Source organism: Acomys minous (genome assembly GCF_964271855.1).
Source record: "Acomys minous genome assembly, chromosome: 17".
NCBI classification, from domain to species: Eukaryota; Metazoa; Chordata; class Mammalia; order Rodentia; family Muridae; genus Acomys; species Acomys minous.
In genome coordinates, this window is record NC_140500.1 from 50,955,534 (window position 1) to 50,969,546 (window position 14,013).

Below are 14,013 nucleotides of genomic sequence, written 5' to 3' on the forward strand. Positions count from 1 at the left end.
TTTGTGTGACTATGTTTATGTAAAATCCCCATCTATCCAGGGAAAAACCTACTTCAACACTATGATTAACATCGCTAATAAAAAATTAAACATGCTGCTGAGGTACAGACAGCTTTATTCACTTTTGCTCCTGACTCATGGCTACAGATGCCAACACAATAAAAAAGATAAACAACGTCTCAATGCTTTTGTGGGAGTTGTTGACCACTTGCCCTTGCAAAGGCCTTAGGCATCACAGAGCATGCACAGGCCACTCATTGGGGACAGAATCACTGTACTAAACAACTTTAGAAGCCCACACTCTACCTTACACAAATTGTGGCATTTACCTGGTCCAGGTTGCAGTCACCCCACCATAAAACATAAATGTATATGTAATATACAATATATCACTCTGGTTTTGCAAAGCTATCATGTCAATTTGATATATGTTAAGTTCTGGGAAGAGCATGTGGCACACAGAAGGTTCTAGAAAGTGGTATCTATCACTCCTGATCACATCTAAGGCAGTGCAAATATTAGAGACAGACTCTGGTTTGACCTGCTGCATCATAGCAGATGAGCATAGCAGACCTCAGTGTGGCTACAGCTGTAGCAAGGAGCAAAGGGATTCCTTTAGTTGATCTGGGACACTGGTCAAAGTGCTGTATGATCATGGCAGCCGTCGAATGTGAAGAATGAGTATGATCTCTTCTTGGATTCTAAATGTGCCATGTACCAGCTGTGTGGCCTTGTACACATTCCCTGAGCTTCAGTCTTTCTAGTGTAATTTCAGACTTGGCTAGTGATAGCATCCTGGGGGGGGTTGCTATGAGAATTAAATAAGATAATACACAGGTAGATGCTTAGTAATATGTGCCCCAAATAAGGGTTCAACTAATGGTTAGCCGCTTGTTCCTATGGGGAAAGGTAGTGGCTGCCAAGAAGCCTGATGACCTCTGTTCAGTCTCAGGGAAGCAGAACACCGGAGCATCAAGAGGAATGCCAGAAGCAGGCCCCCACATGTGGGGGGATGGAGCATGGGAAAATGGAGCCTTCACCAAACCTCTGGGTGCGCTTTGCCATGGACATGCCTGGGGATAAATCCTAAAGCCAATATGTTCATTCTTTCAGAAGGAGCTAGAAACACACATGGAAGTAGGGCACCATCCCCTGAAGGTTTTCGTGTAACGTTCACGTGTGAGCCTTGACATAAGTCCCTCACACATAAGCACATGTACAAATCAATCAATCAATCAATATAATTAAAAAAAAATAACAATGAGGACCTTTTGTTAGATCACTTCCTCAGGCTCAGGGAGATTTTATGGCCATCCAATGAAGGTTACCCATTTTCAGATCTCACTAACCCTGATACCCCTCCTTTGTTAGGCATACAGCAACAGCACTGCCGTATTTTGCTATACGTGTGATTAAACTTCGCCATACATACTAAGCTCCAAGTTCAATGAAGACACAGAGTCTGTCTTGCTGCCTATTATATGCCTGGTGCTGGCTCAGGGCCCAGCACAAAGCAGGTTTCAATAAGTACTTATTGAAAGAATGAATGAAATAACCAATTTACTAGCTTGGCAAAGCATAGCTTTACTCCATTATAACTTTATCTGAACTTCCTCTAGCACTTGTGACTCGAGTGTGGTCTGTGTGAGGATCACGACCAGCAAACCCACTAGGACATGTTGAAATACAGATTTTGGCCCTGACTTCAGACCTACGGGGTTAAAAGCTTTTTCTTTTTCTTTTCTTTCTTTCTTTTTTTTTTTTTTTAACAAAGTCCCAAGGCAAATTTTGTGTTTGAAGTATTGACTCCTGCTTCTCTTCTTCCTCACCTCTCCTGGTGGAGAAAGAAAGACAGAGAACAGAAGTGAGGAAGAAGAGGAGAGAAGCCAGGAGGCGCCTCCCTCACTCCCTGTGTGGAGCAGCCCTCCCTTCTGCAGCTCCAGCTCCATTCCACTCCAAATACGAACGAACGTTACTACACACACATCGCCATTTCACAGTCCCGGCTGATTCTTTGTTCCGCCTCACTCTCCTCTCATTTTATATACACTACTTGTTCCAAAAGACTATTCTAGCCTTGCTTGAATAATTTATTACAGACTTTAAATTCTAAAATATTCTCTGGAGGCTGAAGTCACACCATCCATTCTTGCTCGTGAATGAACACCAGCACATCACGCTTTCGTGTTGCTGAATCTGACTGCCAAATCTGGTTGTCTATTGCTACTTCAGAGAGAAGAGAGCAACTCAAAGACATTTTTTTAACAAACAAGCAAACAAACAACTCCCAGCTGCCTGTCTGGCCCCTGGAGGCACCCAGCTCTCTTTATAAGAGGAGGGTTATTGACTTTCGGATTTATCCCCACGTGTACATGATAAAGCACAGCCAGAGATCTGATGAAGGCCCCATTTCCCCATGTTTAATCTCCCCATGTTGCAAGAGCCTGGCTTCAGGATCCCCTTTACCGTTCTGGTCCCTGCTGCCCAAAGAGGTAACAGACCTAGCCAGAAGCCAAGCCACATTTCAGTCCCAGGGTCTTCTCCAGGTGCACTGGCCTGGGTAGAACCAATCGGCCAGGACTGACTGGCAAACTGCACGGTGCTGCCAACACTGGCTGCTGGCTCTCCTAGGACCAGGGCCATTGCTTGCTGCCCCCTCCTCTCTCCCTCTCTCTCTGGCTATCTCTCTTCTCCCTCCTACAGACACATATGAGACTTCCTGCTCTGACTGAGAGCTGCTGGGTTTTTAGAATTAGCCCCTAGGTGGTGTGTAGTCTTGTGTTTCCAGTCCTCTTTGTTTCATTCCCCTGGGGCTGCAGTATAAGATGGAGACCCTAACTGTAACCCAGGCTGTTCTGATAGTTAGTCTAACCAGATGATCCAAGGGGCTTTCTCCTCCATCTCTATAGACATCAAAGAGCTCAGTTCAGCAGCTATACCGTCTTAAACCTGAGTCCTGGCTTTAATATCACTAACACAGATCTTTTGTAAGATTGTATTTTAGTATCGAAACTTGGTTTTGGTGTCATAAAAACATATGCGTACAGTATCCCTTTGTTATATTTTGTAAAGATTAAAGAGTATGTGTTACCTAACAAACTTGGCCCAGAAGCAAATCTTGAGATGTTTTGGTTGGCATATCTATCTATCTATCTATCTATCTATCTATCTATCTATCTATCTCCTCGTTTTATTGTATTCTCCTTGGGCCTTGAAATGATGCCTGGCAGTAAGGCAGAGATGGCTCAGTTGGAAAAGAATGTAAGTGTAAGGACTCCGGTTCAAGCCCTAGCCCTCACAGACAAAGCTGTAAGAACGAGGACACACCTGGAACCCCAGATTTCAGGAGGCCAAGCTAAGAAGATCCCTGGGGCTTGCTGGCCAGCGGCTTAGTCAAATCAGTGAATTCCGGGCTCAGTGAGAGACCCTCTCTCAAAAAATAATATCTGTAGAAAGAGATTGAGGAGGACAGTCATTGTTGACCTACACATGCACATGCGCACACACGGGGACACTTATACACCAAGAGAGACAAAGGAATGCTTATGGGAAGTGGCGGGAACAGATGAGGGAGGATCGTGAGGCCAAGAGTTTGAGCTGGAACCTATCTGCAAACATGACTTACGGAGAGCTTGGTTGCCCATCTCAGTACATTTCCAATGTTCTAAGGTCAAACAGGATTTTTTTTAAAAACATAAAGCCTATCTCAGGTTTGTCTATTTTTCCATCTTTTCCCTTTAGCTATTTGAGAGTTATTTTTTAAAGCCTTAGTTCTTCTATTGAAATATGTTTCTTTTCTACCAGTCCTGTGCTTCATTTTAGCCTTTGTGAATTCAACAAGAAGATGACGACCCTGACTCATAGTCCAAGCTTTGATCCTTGCTTTAATGGCCCAGGGACCCTGCCCCAAGGAGGCATCTTATTGTAATCATAGGATGGCTATTATCATCAGTGAAGTGGGGCCAAGAGAGAAAAACACTTCGGGAGGTTGGTGGGAAGTCAGAAAAGGACTCTTCCCCTGTGAATGTCTTGGTGCCAGGCATCATGGATAGTCTGAGACAGTCTCTTTGCAGCAGAAAGAGAGAACGTCAGTCCCAAGATGGTTGCTGACCCTCGGAATCCTTAGCAATTCGTGTCTCAGGTAGAAAATGTCCAGATGGCTGGGAAGGAAATCTCCCTCCAGTCTTCTGGGGCATTGGTGATGATGGATCAAGTCATTCTTCCTGAGAAAATGACAAGAGTAATGGGCAGTGTGGCCGGGTGGATGAGCTACAGAAGCCTGAGCATTGGCTGTGAGTGCTATTGATAAGCTATTCAGATGTTTAAAGTTTAGGCACCCTTCTATTCAGAAAGAACTTGCTAACTCAGGGCATTAGACGCTTACAACATTTCCACAGACATTTAGATTGTTTTAGGACTAATGTGCTGTGATCAGCTGTCTCACTACACATTAATTTTGTTTAAAAAAAAAAAAAGACAAAGACCTGTCTATTTATTTCAATAGTTATGCTGAGGCATGGCGCTGATGGCGACGATGACGACTCTCCCTGTAACATTCTGTTGTGCTGCTCGGAAACATGGCTAGAGGAGCTGAAGAGATGGCTGGTCAGACAGTAATCTGCTTGCCTTGCAAGCATGGAGACCTGAGCTTGATCGCTGAAACCCATGTTTTAAAAGTCTGGTGTAGCATGCATTTGTAATCCTAACACTGGGCAGGTGGAAATGGGCATATCCCTGGGACTCAGTGGCCCTGCAAGCTCTCCTACTTGGCAAGCTCCAGACCAGTGACAATAACAAAGAAAACGAGACAGAAAAAGGGAACACCATCTGAGGAATAACAGCAGAGGCTATTCTTTGGCCTCCACATACAAGCATACGTATGTGCACATGCATGAGCACACACATGCACACATACTGGAACACACACAGGAAGTTACAAAACACAAAGAGGAACTACTACACATTGCAACCATCTCAGGGATCCAATGCCCAGGTCACACACAATCCCAGCTATTCCTGAGTCTTTAAGAGACATGGGGGGCAGGTTTTGTTGGAAGGTGTCCCAAATGATTCTAATATGAAACCAAGTTATAATTTCTAATATTATAATATCAACCAGAGTTACAGCATAAGGGCATTATGTGGGGGCTGGAGGGATGGCACAGAGTTTAAGAGTGCTGGCTGTTCTTTGAAAGGTCCTGGGTTCAATTCCCAGCAACCACATGGTGCCTCATATCCATCTATAATAAGATCTGGTGTGTCCTCTTCTGGCCTGCAGGCACACATGAAGGCAGAATACTGTATAAATAATAAATCAATAAATGTTAAAAAAAAATAAAGATGCTGTGTGTCGGGGTAATGGTGGATGGAACCAGTGTCATTTTGAATGACCGAGCCAGAACTTCAAATGACACTGCCAAGGCAGTGATGGATCCTGGGCAATTGATAAAGGCAATTTGGAAGCCATCGACATGTTTTCAGTATGTTTTATGAAACATTTGATGAAAAGTCAAATTCGCCTACAGTAAGTGCCAATACATCAGGAAATATAAAAGGTAAGCCCACAACCCTGATCCTCCAAAGCTTTTCACAGATGCTTTTGACTGTGCTGTCTTCTCCAGGAGCAATAAAGACTGCTAACAATGTGCTAGCGAGGAGGAAGATGACAACAGCAACATCACTATGAATAGCAGCAACTACCGACACTCACAACATGTCTGCACTGGCCAGCTACTGTGCTATGCAATGCACCTTTAGTCAGCCAGTCACACTGGGGTAAACATTACCAGCACTTTCTCATTATGTGTGACCACTAAAAAGGTCAAATCGCTGCCTAAGGCTACAGACATGACAGAGGTGAGGTGTTAACTCTGGGATATGTAATTTCTTTAATCAGTTTAAAATTTTTATTTTGGGATCCGAGAGTCCCACAGTCGTCCACATGAAGAATTTGCTGACGTAAGCACGTTCATGTTTATGAGCCTGGAACAGAATGTAGAAACTTGATGGTTTTGTGAGGTTTTTTTTTGTTTTTTTTGTTTGTTTGTTTGTTTGGTTGGTTGGTTTTTCTTTTTCCAGGCAGGGTTTCTCTGTGTAGCCTTGGCTGTTCTAGACTCATTTTGTAAACCAGGCTGGTCTTGAACTCACAGAGATCAGCTGCTTCTGCTGAGATTAAAGGTAAGAACCATCACGCCGGGTCTGGAACTTGATGGTTATAACAAATTGTATTATTAGTGAGATGCCACAAATGTCAGAAGACAAATGTGAGGACATTTTCCTCACTTAGGTCGAGAGGAGGATGGAGACTTACATACAGAGGGTATTTTTAGGACTTAAGAACTGAATAGGAGCCCACCAGACAGAAACTAAAGGAAGTACGCCATAGAGAGAGAAAGACCACACAGACAACAGTGAAAGTGCAGTACCCTGACGAAATAAATGCCTAGCCGAGATTGCTAATCCTCACGATTTAGTTGAATTGAAATCACTTGTGAGCTTTTTCAACAAACTAAGAAGCCAGCCAAGTCCCGGGGTTTCTGATGAACTGAAAATTTGCATTTCTAGTGAATTCTCACGTGCAGCTTGGGACTACTCTTTGCTCTGAGCCTCTGGCCCAGACCAAAGAACTGTCTGGAACCCCCACCGCTTGTGTGTATACTGGAGAGGAACTCCAGGGTCAGCAAAGCCCCAGCTCCAAAATTCCCAGAGGACCTGAGGGTTTCTTTGCCTGCAAGGAGTGGTAGTGAAATTTTACTGTTGGTTTTGGGAGCAATTAATACTGAAGCTGTCCAGTGGGAGGAAATGGGAAACCGCAGCTTGAGGCTGAACGGAGGGAACCTTGGATTTTATGGTGTTTCTGTCCCCTCGGTGCCCCTATTCACAGGCGGGTGAGGGCCCGGAGGCAAGAGCATTGAGAAACACTAGTTCTTTTGTTGTGGGGGTGAGGAGGGTGTGCGATTTGCAGGGAAATGATGTTTTCACAATTCTCCCTCCAAATCTGAGGCTGGGTCTGCCGGCTACAGCTGAGCTTTGTATGTTGGTCTCAAGGTGCTTGGGCTGACCTCAGCACCCAGCCAGAAGTAAGGGGGGACAAGCAGGGATCCTAGCTGAGAGTGACAGGAGCAAAGCCACCGCAGGCTCTGTGGATGCAGCTGGCACAGAGGAGAGCCTTGGGAAAGCCTTCCACTTCTAATTCAATTTCGATGCTTACTTCTCATTTTCCAGGATGGAAAAAAAAAAAAATCTAGACTCTGAAAGGTCAGCTTCCAACTGTGGACTCTCCCTGTCAGACCACACCCACCAACTCCCACAAACCCCTGGAGCTCTGAAGGTCCTTGTCTGGCCCAAGAATTGAGGAACAGGAAGACCCCAAGTCCTTGTATTCTTCTCACCAAATTGCTTTGCTAGCTGAAGCTCATCGGCTGTGGTAACAGCCCTGGCTGGTCCCCTCCACACCTGCCGCTATTGGCGTGGAGGGTAGGGAAAAGAGGGTAGGCACTGGCTCCTAGAGACCAGGACAGGAGGTGAAATCAAGACATTTGGGTTCTGTGTTTCAGCTCTGTGTTCATTTATGATAGAGTGGCTTTTGCGCTGGGAATTTCTAGAAATCTCCTTGGCAGTCCCCCTAGTTACTAGACCATTAGGGTCCCAGGACCACTTAGCTCAGGATTTTCATTGTCCTACTGCTGACCAAGAAGGAAGACAAACACTACCAGAGGCAGCTCCATCTTGGTGCCTTTTCACCCGGGACGGAGACGGTTATTACCCGTGTTATGGAGGGCCACACTTTCTTTCCAGAGATGTAGTATTTTTGTCATCATGTCTGTTTCACACACGAAGACAATTAGGGGAGATTGTCTCTACAGAGGAAGCTGATTAAGTTCACAGATTTATTGCAAAACCATTTGGGAGTTGTGGAAAATGAGTTTTGCTGCTAAGCATTCTTGCTTTAAGGAGGGGGAAAAGGCAAGTTGCACCTCGAATTATCCATCTATAACAGATCATAAAGTACCCATAGCCTTCCCTGTAATTTACTCATCTCAAGAGAGATGCTGAATGCTTCCAGGCTCTTAGTACCTTCCCAAGAGTTCCGTGATTTTACGGGATACAGGGGATGGGATTCTGACCCTGCAGTAGGGTAGGGCAGACAGTGGCGTGCTGCCAGGATACATGTCACAGTAGAAGACTGTACTTTGCAGAGCTTGCAAACCAGTGGGCGGGAGAGCCTTGTTTTATTTGCATCCCGGGAAAGCTGCTGTAAATAGGACTGATGTAAACGGAATCCATTCTCAGTAGCAACAAAGGCAGCATTAATGATACGCTTTTGACCCAGATGTCCGAAGTCCTGGAGAAAGAATCAGAAGCCATACCCCCAAATCCTTGCTTTAACAGGGGTTTCAACAGACACAGTTTTGCTTTCACTTATTAAAGACAGTCTCCGCAATGGTGTCCCATGCCCTGGGCAGCTTCATTCAGAATCCTTAACAACTGAACAAAAGCGAATAGTTCATAAAAACTCCTCCTGAATTAAGCCATTTTGTTTATTTAATCAAAGCAAAATGTCAAGAACACTGAGATCAGCATTATCTCAGCTGCCACATGAAGCAGTTAAGGGTTGGATTGGTTTGTTGAAAGAAACAGTTAGAAGGGCAAGTTGGTTTCAAATCCATTCTCATCCTCTTCTATGATCATTAACCACTAAGCTTATCCCCTTGCCGATGCTCTATCGTGGACCTACTAAAGCTCCTTAGTTCACCATTGCTTTCCCCCCTCCCCCATCACAAATGAGTTCATTTCCAGCCCTAATAGTTGGTCTGTAGTTTTCTAGTCATACAGCCTGCCTGCTGTCACCTCAGGTACTATCTTCCCCAACATCACATTGTTGTTGCCTTGCAGTCTTCCTGGATCTTCCCTCCCATAAGCTCTTCAGGCATGTGTTCTGGGTTAAACAAAGCTGTAAGGCAACAGGCTGGTGCTGGGTTTGTAACCTACCTCTGGCAAAGGAGGCTTATTCTGCAAACATGCTACCCTGATATTCAGTGTATCTTGAGTGTTATGAGATGCAGATTTCCTCTTCTTCCTCCTCCTCCTTTTTAAATTCCAAAATAGTAATTCAGAAATACAAGTAGAGCTGTTCTCTTTAAACAAGAACATAGACCAGGGAGCCCTGCTGCCTTCTGGTCATCACTCTGTAACAGCCGCCAAGTTCAGGACAGCACGGATGCAGAGGCACAGAGAAAGCAGGCAGCAGTGACACAGAGAAGAAACAGGATCCACAGCTGAAACACAGACACACAGACCCAGGAGCCCCTGCCTCACTTTTGATAATATGGAATCTGAGATCCTGATTTCTTATATCATTGGGATCTTATGGCAAAATTGTGTAAGAGAAGAAAGAGGCACGGGGAGAGACAAAGAGTGATTTTGAATCCTTCATCTGTGCCTCAAGTAAACTGTTGAGCAAAATTTGGAATTATCACACACACATATACGTACATACACACAAATACATACATACACACATGCATACACACACACACACACACATACACACACACACACACACACACACACACACACACACACACGTGCATGCACAAAGGCAGTAGAGGTGGCTCAAACAGTAAGAATGAGGACCTGAGGTTGGACCTTCCCACAAGACCACTTTAAAAAGCCTAGTGTGGTGTGTGGCACACCTGTAATTCCCGTCATAGGGAGGCAGGGGGATTACTGGGCCTAGGCAGCAAGGAAGTCTTGCCACAAGTAAGCTCCAGATTCAATGAGAGATCTTTTCTCAAATAAATAAATAAATAAAGCAGGGGACAATTGAGGAAGATACCAAAAGTCAATCTCTGGCCTCCACACACAAGGGCATACATGTGCTAGCATGCATTTATACACACAACTACTTGGGAATCATGCTGTCTACCAATGACCTCTCTAGAGCAGATACTTGCTCAGGAAATAGGACTTTTGAGGCAGGCAGGGTAAAGGTTGCAAGTTATTATCCATGACCCTGTCATAGCAGGGGTAGAGCTAAGAGAGAGAGAGAGAGAGAGAGAGAGAGAGAGAGAGAGAGAGAGAGAGAGAAGCAGTGTGATTAATTCTGTAACGTTCCACGTGGCCCCTGACCTCTTTATTTCTCTTCACCTCAGTGAAGTTGGCTTCTTGGATAGACTCAGCGGTATCTAAGAACACATCTGTGACAGGATTAACCCTACTTTTGTCCCATAGACAGTCAGGGCTAATTTAATGAGCAACTAAATAGACTTGGCCCTTCCTTTCTCCATGGGCCAAAGGCTCTGCACAGCTCATCACTGTTTGCAGGGAGATTTTTTGTTATTGTTGCTGTTGCCTCTATAGTTGATATGCTCTGTGGGTTTTCCCCCTTTGACTTCAGAACAGTCTTAGAAGGAGGAAGCTATCCTTAGTTGTGGCTTATGGATGAATACACTGAGTCTTGGGAAGGGAAAATGGATCTTTAAGAATACTTCTCTCTCTAGGGCATGACAAGGGCATTTAACTTAGTCCCTGGCATTCTATGACCTGTACTCTCTGTGACTTCCCATCCCAGCCTCCATGTCACCACATAGCTGAACTTTCCTAGACAGATTAGGTACGTTCTGTTGCAGACGCATGTATTAAAAGTGAATCTGTGAATGTTATTACTAACTGTAAGTGGGACCTCAAATGTCACTGGGGGTAAAAACCAGGAGATCATTTATTTCGGGAGAAACACTAATTACATGACTATAAATTTGACTGGATGCAATGGCCGTGAATACCAGTGCTGCCTGCACCCCAAGCCAACTTAGTCTAGCCCAAGCCAGATCACAGTTGATGGATTGCAGTTCACAAGATAAGCCACTTGAAATTGCTATTTAGTCATTTTAGTTCTTGAAATAATACATACAATAGGGGTCTTTCTAAAGTTTAGGTTATCTCATAGGAAAAAAAGAAGAAAAAAAAAGGATACGAGGCCAAGAATATTACTTGTTACGTGAAAAGCCTTAAAAGTAAGGTAGAGCCATCGGCAATAAGGTCTGCATGTTGTTCCATGGTGCAGCACCTGTCCATCACGCGAAAACCTCAGCCATCAATCCCCAGCACCTCAAGAAAATACCGAGCAGTCAAAAGAAATGAGCTAACAAGCCACACTAACAGGGAAGAGACTGATCCCAGTGTTCAGAGGAAGATGCATGTCTGACTGACTGTAGGGATGATCCCAACTCTGTGACATCCTGGAAGAGGTAAAACTAGAGCAGACAAAAGCAGAAACACTTGCCTGTGGAGGGTGGGAAGTGGGAGCTAGAGATGGTTAGTGTTGTGAAACTCCTTTATATTACACCGTACAGTGGTAGGTACATGTCTTAATGCCCATCAAACCCGTAACATGCACATGAACCTAATGTGAGCTGTGCACCTGAGATATACTCTGATCTAATTAGTATAATAAAATAAAGTATTGGCACTGCCTCCTCAGACACGCCATAAATGCAAAGCATACCGCTAGGGAAACATACCATAAATGCAAATGGTGTCACCAGGGGACACTGGAAGAAGGGCTTGGGGAATAGAAGACAATTCTTTGTACTTCCTCTTCCCTTTTTGTGTAAACAGGAACTTGCTCAAGGGACTACGTTCGTAACTTTAAAAATTAAGAAATAAAACTAGAGGGAAGCACACAGCATCTCTGTAGATAGTGTGCCCCTTGTGGAGGGAAAGGAGAGCATTCTCAAGGCACCCTGACACCTTGGCACTTGGGTTGTGACAACCACAGAGTATATGAAAGGTCAGTTTAATTGTCTCAGTGGGTTGGAAAAGACAAAGCAGACTTTGTCCCCAGTAGAATTCACTCCTTGAAACCTTAGCAATGGCAGGAGATAAAACAATACTCTTTATCAAGGCAGATTAACCAGCAAAGACACGTCCTCTCTCCATTTATCCTATAGGCTTCTAAGGACAATGGGCCTTTTGTCCTTACACCTGTTGTGGAGGGGGGGGGGGCGGGGAGTGGCAAGAGCCCAGGACTGAGGCTGGTGGGGGTTAGGTGAGGTCATTTGCTTCAGATTTCTTACCTGCGTCTCCAGTATTCATCCCACTTCATAAGGCGCCTTCCAGTGGAGAGCGTGCTCTTAGGATACAGAGGGAGGGATATGAGCAGGCCCCAGTCATATTGGAGGAGAAAGAGAAAACGAAAATCCTAACTGGAGGGACCTAGGACATGGTTGTGTCACAGTCCAGCTTTTAGGCAGACCGCAGGCCTGGGAGCCTTGAAGGTCTTGCTGCTGCTTTGACCTCAGCGTCTAACATAGTGCCAGGCGGAGGGTGGGTCCTCACCAGAGGCTGGGCAGGTGAAGGAACGTTGAGATCTTGGCTGTAAGAAAGAACACAGGAAAAAAAAAAAACAGTTCGTCCACATCAATGTCAGGTTTCCCCAGCTGCTGCGCTAACGTTTCTCAGCTCAGTTTTAAAAGCATGTGTGTGCTAATGTCCTTCGTTCTGAACTCTTGCTTGGAATGGGATCTGTCAGCTCTGACTTTTTCTTTGCCTTCTTTGGGGAACAATGCTCCGATTTTACTGTGAAGCCACCAACCTCCCCCCCCCCGCCCCTTAAAATGCGAAGGTTGAATTCAATACTTCTATTTCACCTAAGGGGATTGTGTATGGCCAGCCAATCAGGATGCTGTTTCCATTGCCTCAGAGAACAACACAGAATTCATGCTGGGCCCCTGAAAGTCCCCTTTTGGAAACTCTGGACTGGACGGTTTGTAGTGTTGTTTCTGCCAAGAGTTGGGGGATGGTCCCATGGTTACAGTACTTGCTCCTCAAGTATGAGAACAGGAGTCCAGATCTCCAGCATCCATACAAATACCAGGTAGGTGTGGCAGCCTGCCTGTAATTCTTCTGCTTGAGAGACACAGACAAGGAATCGCAGGGGAAGCTGCCTAGCTAGACGAGCTGAAACAGCAAGCCCTGGGTACAACAGAGAGACTATGCCTCAATGAGTAAGGTGGAGAGTGATAAAGCAAGACTCTTAACATCAGCTTTGAGTCTACGCGCACACACACACACACACACACACACACACACACACACAGTGTAAGTGGATTTAGCTGCCATCGGAGATGGGAGGTGGGGATTTGCAAAAGAACAGATCTTGTGAAAATAGTTGAACAGATGAACCGGTCCAGCCGGAAGGTGTTCACTGGATCTTTCCATGAAAGAGACCATCAGATTCCTCGAACTAAAGTTGCCTATCCTAATGGGAGCATCTGCTCTTCTCCCTCATATCGATGTCTCCACTGTTAACTTCAGTTGCCTAGTCTAATGGGAGCATCTACTTTCTCCCTTATATTGAAGTCTCTGTTGTTATTCCACAGAACCCTGTCATTCTGGTTAGAAATCACTAGCAACATTGGAATTAGAGTTGTTCTACCCACATCCTCATCCACTTTTCTTGGTCCCTGCCACATCTCAAGATGGACAAAGAGCATCTGAAATGGAATGCTGCGCGCACTGCTACTAAGTTCCAACGGAAGGCACATATCACATCTTCACCGTTGGACATCCTACCGCAGCCACCCACTGTAAATGTGAAAGTTCCTATGGCTATGAAGTTTGAATATAGCCCTGGGAAGTACTTGGCTCACTTTATGATGACATGGCCCAGTGCCTTTGGCCCTCCTAAACCTCCATGTTCCATTTAAGACTAAACGGAACTCAAGAGCGAGAAAGCTTGGACTCGCACAAAGCCTTAATTCATGGATGAGTTAAACGGAGGAGAAACACCGGCTTCACTACACTTTCACCACCTAACGTTAGAGAAAGTAACATGTGCCAAGAACTGCTGTGGCACACCGGGTTCTTACTGTTGCCCTGGGTCTTCTTTTGCAACGTGGCTTTACTACCTTTTGGTAGTAAATTCTAGAACTATGCATCTATCACTAGCTAAAAAATTCTGACAAGTCAGGTTGTACCTGGAAGTTAGTCTCAACAGCAATCTGTTAGCCT

The 14,013-nt window shown here is 45.0% G+C and overlaps 1 long non-coding RNA gene across 9 annotated transcripts in view; it reads right to left on the minus strand.

Moving 5' to 3' along the window:
* LOC311588692 overlaps window positions 1–14,013 on the minus strand; it is a 413,254-nt gene that overhangs the window by 294,643 nt on the left and 104,598 nt on the right. For all 9 annotated transcript variants that reach the window (XR_014776298.1, XR_014776299.1, XR_014776300.1 and 6 more), the window contains exon 2: window positions 12,078–12,376. This is a non-coding gene — a long non-coding RNA (uncharacterized lncRNA). The remainder of the gene's footprint in view (window positions 1–12,077; window positions 12,377–14,013) is intronic.